This window comes from Thermobia domestica, chromosome 18 (genome assembly GCF_964235325.1).
Source record: "Thermobia domestica chromosome 18, izTheDome1.hap1.1, whole genome shotgun sequence".
NCBI lineage: Eukaryota > Metazoa > Arthropoda > Insecta > Zygentoma > Lepismatidae > Thermobia > Thermobia domestica.
The window spans coordinates 6,581,648-6,598,733 of record NC_137471.1 but is presented as its reverse complement, the minus strand read 5'-3'; the positions used below and the strand labels follow the sequence as shown (position 1 = coordinate 6,598,733).

At 35.2% G+C, this 17,086-nt stretch overlaps 1 protein-coding gene across 1 annotated transcript in view; it reads right to left on the bottom strand.

Moving 5' to 3' along the window:
- Nucleotides 1-9,484, bottom strand: part of LOC145674855 (uncharacterized) — a 203,636-nt gene extending 194,152 nt beyond the window's left edge. Inside the window, exon 1 of the mRNA XM_081745090.1 lies at nucleotides 9,342-9,484. The gene's annotated coding sequence lies outside the window, so the exon portion shown is untranslated. The remainder of the gene's footprint in view (nucleotides 1-9,341) is intronic.
- Between the last annotated feature and the right edge of the window lie 7,602 nt (nucleotides 9,485-17,086).

Here is a 17,086-nt window from a genome sequence, read left to right as displayed (position 1 = left end):
TTTTTTTTTTTTTTTTTTTTTTTTGTAAATCCAGTGCCACCAATTTACCAAATCGGAATGTTCCCTTGTAAGGCGATTTAGCCGTCACGTATATGAGGGATGGCGTCTCTCAGCGAGCACACACTATCCGATCAAAGGGAACGAAGGAAGACTTCTGAGACCATTATGTTAGGTACCATACTGGTACCATAATGGTACCATTTGCCTGGTGTGAATAAGGAAAACCCATTCACCACTTTTTCAACCGTGTGTCCCCACCGGGAATCGAACCCGGGACCACTCGCACCGAAGGCAAGAGTGTTAGCGACTACGCCACGCGGGGCTACAAATGAATGAATGAGAAAATGAATTCATCATAGGAGTGTATTAGGTGTTGGGGGTGTGCAGAATACTCCCTGGATATAATACGGTATTTATTTTTACAACAGAAGTTGTAAACGTTAATAATAATAATAATAATAATAATAATAATAATAATAATAATAATAATAATAATAATAATAATTATTATTATTATTATTATTATTATTATTATTATTATTATTATTATTAATATTATTATAATTATAATAATAAAACTACTGCAGCATTAAATTCAGAAAATACTTGCTTATGCCCGGAAACTCAATACAAACTATTCATTTACTTGTTAGGGAGAGGCCATACCCTCTCTTGTGGAGTCCATGGATATACCTGTATTGCAATATGTTACGTGTACTTAACGACCAAGAGTAGCAGAGTCATCTTAACGACACCATAGTTACTTTTCCGGGGGGGGGGCACAAGCATTGGGGGCCCGCGAGCAGAATGGCATGTATTGATTACATGTATTGGAGCAAAATTTAGTCATAGGGACCACAACACATTTGTTTGTTCTGGGCCTAATATGCTATTAAAACAACAGTAGAGCGTAGAGTAGACGGCACAAGCGCGGGGCCCCCTTAGGCGCGAGGCCCGATTGGGAGCAATCGGTCCAATCGGCTTAAGGCCGGCCCTGGTCCAGAAGGGTTTGTAACCCCCAAGAAAGTCGTCTTCGATCTTGGTGGTGCGAACGTTTGTGATCACTGTGGCGCGTCATTTTGCATTCGGTGTTCATGGTGCAAGTTAATGGTTTGTTTCGAACATTTCGTGAATATCGACGATGCCCATTTTGTAAAGTGCAATACATACATCCCATTGAAGGCTGATCTCTGCACCTCTCGAACACGCATTTTCTGTCCCCCCCCCCCTCATGCACATGGTGAGTCATTAGCAGCTAATATTTTTCCTGTCATCATTACTCACACTACACTTTCAAATGAGCCTTACTAGAGATTGCACTTGCGACCTCGCACTCAAGGGGTTCCTTGTAAGTGAGCGAGGTATTGTGTACAGAAAACTTTATTAAATAAACTGTTTCCAAACAACCTTTTTGTATAGACCAGTAGCTCTCAAAGTGGGGTTCGCGACGCCTGAAAATTGAAAAGTGTCATAATAAAATGGAACTCGCAGTTCTTATGCAAGAAGTGTTTTTAAGATTAAGAAACTGCATCTGTGGGCAGTACGAGTATAAAACAATAACTATTCATCATTTCAAATGTTTAAGGATTTCATTGAGTCTTCAGGTGATAAAATCTCTGCTGTAATGCACAAAATACTTGTAGGTCACTTGAAAGTATTAGCTGCAAGTTTTCGAGAATATTTCCCTGTCTCACAACCTGGTAATGGTTGGATTGAAAATCCTTTCCCTAATGTAGAAATCCATGACATATAAGGTATGAGTCTATCTAACACAGAACAAGAACAGCTATTGGAACTATCCTGCGATACTTCATAGAAAAAATTTTTTCAAAGAAAATGAATTCTGTAGCTTTTGGTTGCGTGTGCGTTGTGAGTAAGAAGAGTTGTATAAAAAAAAAAGGCATTGTAACATTTGAAGCCTTTCCCTACTACTTCCTGATGTGACCAGACCTTTTTTGCAGTATTAAAACCTTAAAGCGAAATCGTCTTAATGTGGAATCGAACCTAAGATTGATGGTGACAAAAACTTATTCCAGATTTCAATGCAATTATGAAAAAAAAAAAAAAAAAAAAACAGAAAGGATTTCATTCATCACATTAGTGACCCCAAATTTGAGAACATTGTTTATCAAGTGAATTTCCTTTAACCAAAAAAAAAAAAAAAAAAAGTCTAAAGTTACTGTATTTTCAGTTGAAATTTCGTTCATTAGAAAACATTCATGTATCTTTAGAATAAATTACTTATTTCATTATTTTGCTTGATCTTTTTTTTTTTTTTTTTTGTCTGGTGATTCTAATTAGTATATATTTTTTAATACATATGAAATTTTAGATAGCATTGTAAGAGGGTCCGTAGATCACTTTCGGAATGAACAGGGGGTCTGCGTTATCGGAAAGTTTGAGAACCACTGGTATAGACCATCAATTTAAGTGCAGTCTTTATGACGTCATAACTATTAGACAGCCAAATGTATACACTATTAGCTATGAGCATCTATCGTTGCTGGATGTTAATTCAGGAGCCTGATCAAGAGTCGTCGATTGCCGGATATTTATCCTTGCTGTTATGTAAACCCGCATGATCACAGTGTAAATCGGGTTGCACATATACAAGGCATTGTTAAAACAGAGAAACGAGAATATATTTTCAACCCCGCGCGCAAATCCTTCAGACCCAAAAGAGTCAATCCATTCTAAGTGATCAAGCATGTGCCGCTCGATCCTCTCCAAAAAATCTAATTTTTTCATGAATATTTATCCTATGTCAGAATACTTCAAAACCACAATTAATTATTGTTTACAACATCCCATGGTGACATAGGGGCTGGCGCCATTTTGCGTTTTTTCGATTTTAGGCGTTTACGTTGTTTTGAATATCTCAGCATGCATTTGTCCTACCAAATTGAAAATTGCTGGACGTCTCCAACTCGTGCAGAGCTAAAACTTTGATCTCTTAACATTTTTTGCCTAAAACCTCTAGAAGGGGATGAAATCAGGGTCTGCAGTAGCAACATCTTTAGACATTGAAAACATGTTTGGGAAGAGGAAACAACTGATGTAGAGGTCTGAATTTGTGTGTGCATGTTGTCCGGGGACATAATACATAAAAATTTACAGATCTGTAGCTGCCCGCAAAGGCCTAAAAAAAATAAATAAATAAATAAATAAATAAAATAAAATAAAATCGTCAGGTTGGGGAATTATGGCAATTTAGCATATTTCACTGTCCAATATCTCCAATGGGTCTGGATAGAAAAATATGAAATTTTGGAAATAGTTAGTCCTTTAGTATACCATAACACAAAACAAAGTGCGTTTTGTGTTTTTGAGCAGAAGGTGGTGAAAGTATTAAGTAATGACGTCTTACTCTGGGAGTGCTTTGTTCATAAAATCATTTTTGGGCATTGAAAACATGTTTGGGAAGAGGAAACAACTTACGTAAAGGTCTGAGTTTGTGAGTGCATGTAGTCTGGGGACACACAAATTCAGACATCTACATCAGTTGTTTCCTCTTCCCAGATATGTTTTCAATGTCCAAAAATGTTGCTACTGCAGACCCTGATTTCACCCTCTTCAAGTGGTTTTAGGCAAAAATGTTAAGAGATCAAAGTTTTAGCTCTGCACGAGTTGGAGACATCCAGCAATTTTAAATCTGTTAGGACAAATACATGATGAGATATTCAAAACAACGTAAACGCCTAAAATAAAAAAAATAAAAAGTAAAATGGCGGCAGCCGTTGCGTGGCCATGAGATATTGTAAAAAAATAATAATTAATTGTGATTTTGAAGTACCCTGATATAGGATAAACATTAATGAAAAATTTAGATCTTTTTTTTAAAAAGTCGAGCGGCAATTTTTCTTTTTTCTCGATCACTTTGCGTGGATTAACCCAAAAGTGAAAAAAAAACTACTTTGTATGCGATCACATTTGTTGAAGATCTACTTGTGTAAAAAATTTGGGCTCTGGGACTCCTTTATTATTATTATTATTATTATTATTATTATTATTATTATTATTATTATTATTATTATTATTATTATTATTATTATTACTATTATTATTATTATTATTATTATTATTATTATTATTATTAGGCCTATTATTATTATTTAGGATACCAGCTCTTTACTTTCATAAGTCAGAATGTTCTATGGACCACAATACTCTTGTCCCCTTCCAAAAAAAATTTTTTTTTCATTCTTTTAAATTTTGAGCAATATACTACTAATATAAAGTTGGATCTCGATAACTCGAATTTTTTCATATTCCCTTGAACTCTCCATAACACTCAATTTTAAAATAACCTCTGTTAAGTCGAATTTTAAGGATTTCATAATCGTATTTAAAAATCTTGTTACTTTCGTACCTGCGAACCTCTACGAGTCGAGTTTCTCTGGATGTGACCTCGTTAACTCGAAACTACAGCTCTATGGTTTTACGTAATTTCATTGTTGTTTTGTCCTGTCATTGCTCCTAATGTATACTATAATTATATTTTAAACATGTTTAGTATGTTATTTTTACTAGTTATCTAATTTAATTTATGGAACTTTCACAACTTAGAATTATGGAGATTGATTTTGAGTTTTGCGTCCCGTTCAGCAACGAGGCTATATGATACGTGGACGTACAGTTTAACGTGGAATCCGAACTACATGAGCTCCCGTCGGGAATCGACCCCGGGTCTCCCACGCCAAAGGCGCGTACGCTAACTGCTTAGCAATTATAGAGGTTGAATGAATAAAACTTCGAATTATAGAAGCTATGTAGTAATTTTTTATGAGGAACACGGAATCTCGATATCTCGAATTTTGGTTGTGACCACTTTAATAACTCGAACTTTGATTACTCGAAATTTCTATGTATCCCCTTTCAGCTTCGTGTTATAAAATATATTAAGATTTCCTTAATTTTATCTTGACAGTGATAAAAGAAACTATTATTATTTTTAAATATAATAATACATCTACTTAAGCTAATATTATAATTATTTATAATTACTTACTTAATTTATAACTGTATGATATTCTCAACCAATCACTTGGATTACATACTTTTATTTTATTTTATTTATTTCTGGATTTACGTTCAATCTATGAGGAGTCACAAGTTTATACCTCAAAGACTACTTGTGGTATGTGAGCCACAGTTTGATAAACGCTCCAACATACGAAGAACCTTTAAAATGATTACTAGTTTGTATAACAGAATTTTACAGATACAGTAAAACCTCCTTTCATGGACACTTGTTAATAATGGCCACCTCCATAATATTTTTGGGGCCGCGGTGGCTCAGTGGTAGAGCGTTCACCTCTGGTGATAGGGGTCTCAGGTTCAAAGCCTGCTCCCGCCAAGTGAACTTTGTGATGGACAAACACCGTGTGCGTGGGTTTTCTCGGGATTCTCCCGTTTCCTCCCACTTTCTAGATTCCACCATTCCATTCATTACTCATCATCACCGTCTCCTTTAGCCTAACCGATATAACCGTGGGACGTAAAACTCAAAATTTCATTTCATTTCCATAATATTTTTTCGGCAAAAATATATGCATTATTACGGAACAGAATCCTGTCTTTTATGGGGAAAGAATGGGCACAGGCTATCTTTCTCTTCCCTCTCTACGTTGTAATAACCTCTTCATAACAGAAAGGATCTATTCTCAGTACATATCATATTTACCACAGAAAATACTTTGCAATTTGATAATAAATCTCAACATATTGCAATAAGCACATAACCCCCTTCTCCACAAAATATCTTTGTCATAAGTCAATGATCTGGTGAATCATCATACTGAACAATTGCAAGTTTTTCTTTTCTCTGTTCACAAAAAATTACTTTCTAGTAGGAATCCTAGAAAACTTCCAATAAGTTATTTTTACTTTTAGTGCAGTCATTATGCGAATTAAGGACCCCCTTCCCCGGGAGGTGGCATGTAAAGCTTAGCTCACGAATCTCTGTTGCGATTCAAACCTTCGTTACCGTCAATCGCGGCAGAGATTCGTCAGCTAAGCTCTATTTGGGGAAGGAAATTAGTCTTTTATGCAGTACATGCCCATGTAACTCAAAGATAACATGAGTTTATTTATAGACAAACATTTCTCATGATTCCCCCAGTAATTCGAACACTAAAGACAGCATTTTATATGGCAGTATACTATATGTACATTTATGGCCAGGGCCGGATTAAGGGGGGCTTAGGGAAGCTGTAACCCCGACCTTCAGGTGGACAGAAGCTTCCACTTTGATCAAAATCTCAACTGGCTATCTAAATGAATCATGAAGATACAATTATTATCATAAAATAAAATATGACCAAAAATATGGAACATATTCCCTTAAGTATCCTATTTGTACTTTCACAGAAATGTATTAGATGAAGTGAGCAAGGGCCACTTATTTTTTTTTAGCTCCGGCCTCCAAATGGGTTAATCTAGCCCTGTTTATGACTAATGTATTTATTTCATATAACAATCATTGTATGAGGATGGATAACTTAGTGTAGCTTTTCTTTTACAGTGAAATAATGTTCTATCGACGTCCGTTATTCAGAGATTTCACTCTGCTCCACTTGCCATTTTTTAAATATTTTTCATTCTCTTCAGAACATCCAGTATTTAAAAAAAAAAAAAAAAAAAAAAAGTGGACGGAGCTTAGAAAAGAGCCTTAAACACTACATCCTGCCTCTTACAGCCTTGATGCAAAAAATGTACTTTATAATCAATCAATGAAAAAAAGTACTATTCTTGCAACACTGGCGAAGACTCCAAAAATCAAGCTGTTTACATTGCGTTGTCATAAAATTACAACCGTACACTATAAATTAAAGATAACAGCACAGTTATTTACAAGCATGGACGTCCGCTAGAGAAGGACAAGAGTCCAAACGTGGCCTTTCCCTAGAATTCAAAAGAAACCAGAATTTGAATTCAAGTTTTCGGGCACGAGCAGTAGTTTCTTAATTAAACTCTGTACATTATCTTTCTGTATCTTTCTATTTTCCAACTTTTGTTCTAAAAACACGTATTATGCATGTGACATTAGGTGGTCAGTTAAATATAAAAATATTTGCCTTTGCTCCAAACTATATTGTGAATCTGGAATGGCACCAGCGACGCTAATCTGTCTTCAACATTGGGGAAGGGGCCAGCCAGTAGCAAGCCCAAAAATTTAGGGGGGCCCGGTAGAAGTTAGGGGGGGGGCGATCCAACCATACTATAGTTCATCGGCATATTATAGTTCATTTGCAAGCTTACCGTAAAAATTTTAGAGGGCCGGTAAAAATTTAGGGAGCCCGGCCCCCCTAGACCCCCTTGGATACAGGCCTTGGAATCTTTTTTTTTTTCTTTTTTTTAGCGATGTTCAAAAAATTTATAAAGTTGAAAAAACAATACTGTGCAGGATCAGAGGAGTAGAGTTTTCTTCAACACTGGAATGGGGGCAGATTTGAGGGTTATTCTGGGGTGTGGGGGTGTAGGAGATGAGACTCATAATACGGTAGATGAACCTGATTTCTGAGGTGAACCTGTTGTATATTATATATCAGGCGATGTAGATGGAAGTAGTGGTACATATCAATATTACAAATCAGTGCCGTGAACACATTCCGAAATCTGAATACATGCATATTTATAATTGGTACGTTTCTACTTTGGCATCCACAATGATCCACATTAAAATTTTAGGACACTTGCTTTATAATAATATAAATAATGACTTTCCCAAAACTATGAAGAAAATCAATTATGTATGGCCTAATAATACTCTTATTTGAGCGAAATAATGATGATCTCAATAGCATTATAGGAATCATTACAGGAATTAAACAAATAGTTGAAAATAAACTTAATGAAGCAAACCAAGGGACATCAATTTCATCTCACTTTTCTTTGTGGCAGTCGGACATAAATCATCACATTTCTCCCCCAAAAAACACATTTTAAATCGGATGATTCGGGGGACAGTTCCCCCGAGTTCCAAAATTGGAGGAGCATGTCCCCCCCCCAACTACCGGGATTTGCGATGGTGGATGGCACCATACAAAAACATTCTTTAGACGACTCCTTTGCACGTCCCGTCCATTCCACTAACCAAAGTTGAGTCTTACATACCAAAAGGTCAGAAATAAATAAATAAATAAATAAATAAATAAATAAATAAATAAATAAACTCCAAACTTCGCCCCTCCTGTAAAAAAGAATCTACACTGTGGTGTGCCATGTTTACAAGTGACTTTTACTACTGTTTTAATGTTTTATTTTCTTACTTGTAAAATAAAATACTTGTGAACCTGTAAGTTTTGAGAAAGAGTTCCTTCAAGGCTCTGTTTACCTTTTATGGAGGATTTTTTTTTTTTTTTTAAGTATATGTCATTAACAGCAGGAAATAAAGTACACCTGTCCTACATTTCCAAAACTTACTTTTATACAATTATTATTATTATTATTTAAATTGAATAATCGTTTGGTAGATACAAATATATATATAGGCCTACGTATTCAGTTCTTGCGATTCCTTCCCGTTAGAAATAACTACAGTACGTTAGCGTCCTGCGGATACGAAAATAACATTGAAACTTGACAAGCTAATATTCTGTTAAAAGTACTTTTCGCGTCATAATGTTAATGGTTTACACTTGTCTCTTGTAGAACACTAAAAATGAAAACTTTTTGTCACAAGGCCAGAAGAAAAAGAGAAGGAACTATGGCTTGACAATATTTTTAGCCTGCCCCGTTGTGTCTATGTGTACTGACAAAAGACGTGTTGTTTTGTTACCTACGGTCAATTTGTTTTGATACACATTCTCAACTGACTTCATACTCTTTTTTTCTTCTTCTTTTTCCATTCATTGTGTCACATCATCTGCGTTTAGAAGAATACTCCGCCTTATTAGACGGGATCTTGACAGGTGCTGCGCTCTGCTGGCGGAAGTTTCGAACACTAGTCGTAAATTCTAAATCTAGTCTCGCTAAAGGCACACATTTAATCGATCCGTACTCGCGAGTTCTCAACTTAAATTATAAATTATATTAAATGAAAATTAAATACATACTAATATGTTTTAGTTTAAAATATAGTGCACGGTTAATATGAGTTGTTTCAAGCTATAACAACGCACACTGTGAGCTCTACATTAACGTATGTTTTCTGCCACTTACTGATTCTTGTACACCTTGTTCGAGGCTAAATCTGCTACGGTAGATGAAATGGTGAGTTCCATTTTTGCCATAAAAATAGTGAATTTTGTTTGGCTATTTCTCCCCAATCATAAGCACCACAAACTACATTCTTATATCTACGTACTCTAGAAAATACAAAATTTATCGTAATTACTTACGTTTTAAGTGAATGTTCCTGCTTCTGGTATTTTCTGCAGTGGAAATCCTGACCGACGTTTATTTGTCCATACACTGTAACGTTTCAAGTCCCAAGTTCCAAGTTCAATGGGCCGTTCTGACTCCTCCCACCTGTCATGACGTCAGATGAAAACCATGAGGTACTCGCCGTGGCATTTTGTGTAAGTTCAGATTTTCCGAATATTCGTGACGAGACGTTGACAACGGCGGAAGTAAGGGATTGTGATTGCAGTTTCGACAAGTGTTTCTTCCAATGTTTGACGAAAAGGATTACATTTGATTGACAGTGTGTTCTGTGTTTTGGTTGTTGGGAAGATATAATAATAACACTGTGGATTTACAGTTTGAGAGCAGAAAGTCTGTTGATCTCTGGGGTGGGCAAAAAAGATCATAGCGATGTGTCAGGCGGTGTTCTGTGCTACTAAGCGAGTGTGCGGCCGGCAGTCTGCCGGTCGGGTGGGTGTGAACACGGTGTGACAAGGTTTCGTCAATTTTTTGCCATCTTTCCCTTTGAATGAAAACTTGGGAGCCATGCCGCGAAGAAAACAGGATTGCCCAAAGCGAATGAAATGTAAGTACCACACAATTATTCTATATTTGCCCTTGTACTGAAGCGTTTTTGTTTCTGTTTGTGTCTTTCGGAGCTTAAACATCGATGCGCCTGCTACCTCTGTGAGTGACAGTTGACAGTTTTGACTGACAGGGTCTGAGCGATGATCTTGTATGTTCCGTGGAAGCTTCCCACAATTAAATTAAGTACATCAGCAGGGAAAAACTGTTAATAAAGCATTCTTTTATGCAAATAAGGACGAAAATACATAGAATTTCGGAAAATTTTAAGCGGTCTCTTTGACTCTCCCCCGCTTCCGAAAGAAAAAGAAAAGTGTGTGTCATTTCACCCCGTGAAAGTGAGTGCGGGGTCAACGGGGAGGGGACGTGTATATATACATATATGTATGTAAGCGTGTGTTAGAAATACTTTAACGACTTCGGTGGCGGTGTGTGTGTGCGGTATTTGGAATCTGAGTTTACCACACACGCCTTGTTCGTGGGAGGGAGTTCGGGTTTCAAACGACATCAAGTATCGTATACTCCCCCCCCCCCTGAAAGGTGAAGCCTTTGCAAGACGTTGAAATAGAAGGACATATCCACAAATTGAGAGTTTTTTTGGTATTATTGCCGATTCGCATTTTTTTAAAAATTAAAGTTATTTACATTTTCAGTACATAACCGTTGTAACTTTTGTTTGTTGTGTGCGCATTCTTTTAGTTTGGAGAAAACAGAAATAAAGAAGAAAAAGTAGCAACTACGTCATATGGCTCGATGAGACAAGTTGAAAACGTACCATCTGTGTGTGCATGCGTGTGCTTGGCTGTTCTGTTTATGCATTTCTATCAATCATTCCAAGCGAAACCTTGATGTCAATCAACTGTCTAGCTGTCATTGTATTCTGTACAGCAATCCATCTTAGGGGGTTTTGATGTGGTCGTACAACAAGCGAAAAGAAAAGAAAGTTTTTAGGTTAACTGTGTGAGTGTTCATCAAAGAAGCTAAAGTAAAGACGGAAAGATTAGGGTGTAGTAAGCGAAAAGAAAGCAAAAAATAATAATAGAACCTTGTTTAGCACAAGAATGTAGCAGGTTTTATTATTATTATTTTCTATATCGATGCAGTGTTTACCTGTTCGACTTGCCTTCGTTAAATATGCAGAACGTAACTTGAAACTAGTTGGGTTAGCGTTAATGTGAGTATTTCCCAGTACGTATTGACAACTCTCGGTCATATCGCCAGCTCTCGCCGAGAAACCCGAAGTCCATCAACTCCCCGCTCAGGCAAGTCACAATTCTCGTGTGGGGACCCCGTTCAGTCTTCGATCGATCATGTTGCTTCGGTCTCTTTCTTAAGTTCGAAGAACACGGTAAGCACATTTCTTCACTTCGTACGCAAGCAGGAGGATATAAAAAAGGTTTTTTTTTTTTTTTTTAACTTCGGCGTAAACTCTTTTCAAAAATCATCGCGTAATAAGCAACACAGCGAGTTTAGAGTACTTATAATAACTAGAAATCTTAATATTTCGTCAGCTAATGTTCTAGCATGCTGTACGATTTATCGTAACTTAGTCCAAATCGCATGTAGATGCCTTGCCTACTGCTAAACTTAAAATGAATTGAAGCAAATTTTGAATGACTTTGGAAGTAAAAAGTGACCTTTGTTTAATATGTCACTAAAAAAAATGACGGAGGTGTACATCTGATTAGTGACGTTAAATCGTGTACTTCCGATGGAATCTAAAGGCAGTTTTGTTTTTTTAAATACCAATTCATTACGGCTGGATGTTTTCGTGAAAGTTCGATTATCCGGTTTCGTAGATTTTTAATGGACAGTATTAAGAATTACTAACCTTTGCGTCAAGTGCAATGTTATTTCTTGAAGTGAAATGTTATTAAATTCCTTCCACTGATATTAATAACCATGGGCGACTGGGAATGTTTGTAACCTGTTTTTCTCACTATTTCCAACCTACCTGGGTTACTTTGTAATAATATTATAAAAGCCATGATGACGTTATTTCCGTGTTAAAATATTAAACTCACCGCCCCCTTTATTATAGAGACATCAAGGATGCTAGAACATCAACTTACGTGTATTAACACGTGCCGCGTTGTGTATTAAGACTTAGTGTGTGACACATACCAAACTTAACGTGAAACTTATATTGATTTCCGTTTCTCTCACGTAAGACTATATTTTGTCATTCATGTGTATTTGTCTAGGACCCGTGGGAAGTTATACGTAGTTGTTTTTTGGGTTACAGTTCTTTGGAGGGAAGGAGTGACAGAATCCTCCCACCGTGTGTGGTTTTGCGGGAAAACGGCGCGAAATGTTTTACAACGCAGTTAATACGTACATCTCACATACGAGCAATAGAGAGGGTTTTAAAACAAGACTTCGCAATTTTGAGGCTTTGTTACTGAAATTCATAGGCATGTCAAAACCATTATAGCTTACTATAACCCAATAGTGTACACAGTTTTTTTTTCTCTTCTACACTAATGCAGGGAATAGGGTAGATAATGCATTTCCATATGAATGCTTATTACGACGTTTTCCTATTTTTATTTTGGCATCCTGTTGTCATCAAAGCTAAACACAGGTGATTTAATGCTTCACAACCCGGGTTCGAACCGTGGACTAATTGACTTGTCATGTTTCAACATGTGTGAAGGTAAATACGCTCTCACTGCTGTTTGATGCGCGGTGTGTGGGGGAGGAGATACGCGTAGGGGGCGTGGAATTTGCTGCTGTGAATTGACGCGATAGGGCTACTTTGAAGGACTTTAGAAACTGTGTATCAAAAGAGCGAGATATTCCAAACTAAAAATTGTATTTAATATATAAATAATATAGTTCTATTAATTAAGTAGGGTAAAGCTGTATTTTTAAGGTCAAACTGTAAAATGATAACCAAATGTTTGCAAGTGATGAAGAATATCGTTAAATAGAAGAGAAATGTAACACAAGTGTTAATGCTTTCGATGTAAGACTTGTATTGTGTAGTTCGTAGCACAAGTATATTCTTATCTCTCGCCAATATTTTATTTTTGTCTGTGTGGTCTATTTATGTAAGTTAGTTTTTTTAATTATTTTTATAGATAATACAATTATTGCTCTATATCACACAAACTACACTCAAGCTAGCTTATTTCTTCTAAAGTTGAATGATAATAATAGCCTATGTAGTGCATTGTAGGCCTATCAGTAGTGTAGTTGGGCATAAGTTCGGGGTGGAGTGGAGCTAATAAAGAAACTCCTTTCCATTTATCAAAATTTTGTTTTAATTAGTACGACCGTACACAATTTCCTGTTTCGATTATTGAGAAAGGCTTTTCATGCCAGAACTCCCCTATCTACGCCACTGGTTACCACAAGTTACAGCTGACGACTACATAGATCGGTGCAGTTATATATATATAGGCCTATATGAAATTTTGGGTTGAATTTCCTATCTGAGAGAGATAGAGCTATTTGAAAACTCTGCTGAAATAATTTTGTATTCACTATTTCAAAGATACTATACAATATATATATATATATATATATATATATATATATATATATATATATATATATATATATATATATATATATATATATATATATATATATATATATATTGTAAAAGAAGTCGTGCACAATTTTAGAAGTACTGTAAGTTCTTATAAGAATATTACAAGACACCTCTGATAAAAATTTCTTCTCTTTCTTTGAAATTAATAAAAATATTCAGTTAATTATACTTTTTTTTTTAATATGAATGTTCTGATTAATTACAGTAGTTACGGGCCATTGTACCCCTAATGAGAACGGAGAATTTTCGTAATTGATCGAGCATCGTAAGGCATTTGGGGGAGCTACTTACATTGTAAGAGGTAGCGAATTCCAATCTTAGAATCCTAGAAATAACATCTACGGGAACTGGTGTGCTGATCACGTACATATGTCATCCAATTCAAAGCGTGTTATTGGTCAGAACTTTTCATCCTCTGCAATGAAACTTTTTTTTAAAAAAAATAAGTACAGTAATTACTTTAGGTATAATGTATCATAATAAAAGAATAACTGGTCCATGTTTAAATTATGCTTAATGTTGGAAATGAGACGAAAATTATCCTGTTTCTGGTCTCGTCTAGAGTTTAAAACTAGTTAATCCACAAGTTAATCTTTTACGTGTACCGGTGACGTTAAGTTTGGGAATAATGAGTTGGAAGCATTACACCTTTGTTAAAATACCGTACTGTAGTCTATATGTAATAATTAATTAATTAATTAATTAATTTGATTCAACTGTCTCGAAACGTTGCTAATTTGTAATCAGACATCTGTCTGTTTTGAATAATGTTCTGTTACATGTGTCATCCAAACATATAACGCACCTAAAAGAATTAACAAAATGGTATATACCCAAGAAACACAAGGTATAACAAAAATAAGATTTGGAATATCTATATATGATATGTTTCATTTGATACATTTTAGTGTATAAAACTGGTTTATACATTTTAGTATATAAAATTGGTTTATACATTTTAGTGTGTAAAACTAGTTTTATTATTTTAGTCTGGATAAAAATTTGGACATTTAATCTGGATAAATAAGTGAAATATCATCAAATTTTGTAGAGATGATGTGCAGAGGTGCATTAATGTAAAACTCAAAGCAATTGTACTATTATACCTTCTTCGTTCGGTAAGTCATAAAATCGATTGAAAAGCACTTGAAATGTATACAGCATTGAAACGTGTGACTTAAAAAAAGTTCGAATTAATTGTCGTTCTATGGTACCCTGCTGTCACACATAGTCGCCCTTAATATTTTGTTTCCTAACATCAAGAAATTCTTTTTTTTTTTTTAATGTACCAGAAGACAGTAATTTTGATTGAATTTATTAATCAAACAAACTAATTTAAAATGGAAATAAATTAGTTATCATATATGCAAAAGTATAATCGTCCCTAAAAGACGTCTAAAGACGCTTTTCTGTGCTACTTTATCCCTTGTGTTTTAAATATTACGTATGCGTTGTTGAAGAACTCTGAGGCAAGATGTTTAGAAAGTACCGTAGATTACGAAATATCCATTATAGGAAGTTAGGAGAATTTCGAGGTATTAATCTGCTGGCTCATTTACAATTTGTAGATTTGTTCTTGTATATATATTTTTGTTGGCCATTATTCTGTTGTCAAGATCTGTGAAGAAGTAGCCAAGTTATTAGATTTCTTTAATGCACAATTGATTTACCTTTTACGCTATTCGTCAGTTTCTTAGTATTTAAGCATGATGACTGGTCTGTAATGATCATGAAATACCTTGATGAAACTTCAATAAGTCTAATGATTTCCGAGTTAAACACAAAGGAAATTAAACCAAAATGACAAACGTCTCCTTAAACACAAAAGTGAGAAATCAAATGTAATCTAAATCTACAACTTATCATCCTAACTATATTCGTGTAACAGGGTATCAATGAAGTTACCAAAACAAAATGGATTTGGGTCAAAAGACTTTTTTTATGAACAATGTGACACATCAAAAGAACAAATCTTATGAACTAGCAAACCTACAGCCAATACAACATCAAGCCTTCACACTATACATTTAAAATAATACTTGAACAAAGCTAGAACAAGAAGAATTGTACAAATACCAGTTTGAAGAAGACAAAAAGCCCATACAAGCATCCCATAACAAGATTATTACAAGTGTTGACATCCTATTATTATTTAAATAACAACCCTAAAACAATTTCATTGTCAAACTCATTCACTGTACTTGTAGACATTTCACATTTACGAAACAAATTCTTTCTTCTCCTTCTTGGGCAAGTAATTTCTCCATTGGTTTGGTGTAGAATTCCACACTTCTTTAGCCTAAGTCTCCACCAGCCTTTTGTTCTCTGTTCTTATAGTTTTTCTTCCCCATATCTTGTGTTATTCGATCTGTATATTTGCCTTTTTCTACCTTTCCTCCTGCCATTTTCTCTATGGTCAGTAGGTTGATTCTTCCATGTTTCATACTGTGTGCAATCCCTTTTTCTCTCCATATTTCCAACACTCTTTCATTTGATAATTTATCTATCCATTTTAATATTTCAACACCCTTTTATATTCCTTAGTCTTATTTCAAAGGCTTCCATGCTCAGTATTTTTTCTTCTCGAAGTCCATGTCTCAAATGCATATACTGTCACACTTCACAGATATGCATTTAGCAGCCTTTCAGTTTTATGTCGATATTTGTGATCAGAAGTGTTTTCTATCTTCTAACGCCTTCGTTGCCGGAGGTATTACTGTAATAAATGCAAAAACAACAATAATAATTACTGAAAACTCAAGTTTATTATTTTTTATTAAACGTTCGGTATTTTCTAAGTAAATCTCTATATTTCAATTGTCCTCTATTTTCCATCGACACTACTACTAACTAACTCTTAATATTAACAGCATTATGGACCCCTGGGCAAATCTCTTATGACAACCCTTCACAGAAATAAAATGTGAGGTGTCACTAGGGCAGAGGTGACTGCAATACTAACCCACGGATACTAAATCTGAGAAATCACAATGTGTAAAACAAGAACATTTGCAGCAAGTATTATTTTATAGTTTCGTATAATCTAGACTACTTGCGTAGGGTTTAGTGTTTATTTATGGCAAGTTACTTGACATACACAGATTACCATAGAGCCCCTGTGCAGGTGTCTGTCGGACTTATGCGCCAAGACGCTATTATGAACAACAAAGAATACAAATGCAACGCATTTTATACGTTACATGGAAGAAATCTGCATCAAATTATGATAAAACAATGAGGAATTCACAGATAATATCTTGATGGCAACTAACAGCTCAGATTCTCTTTTAACCAATGCACGCACACACATGCTCAAGCAAACAATACGCTAAATAAACTAGCCAGTAGGGTAGGAGTTATTTTTAGAAAAGGGGGGATAAAATGACCTTTTTCTAAAGCCTTTACTGTTTTATGTAACGAAAATGCAGGTAAAATCATAATTTGACGCTTCTAAATGCATATAATGTACATTGATGTATTTCCATGTTACAAATGATTCGATTGAGTGCGTACTTTGGTGATTTTACGCAACATAATATGTCATTTGCTTTCTTTAATCTGTGTATATTATGAGTTTATCGTTAGTTTAATCACTTT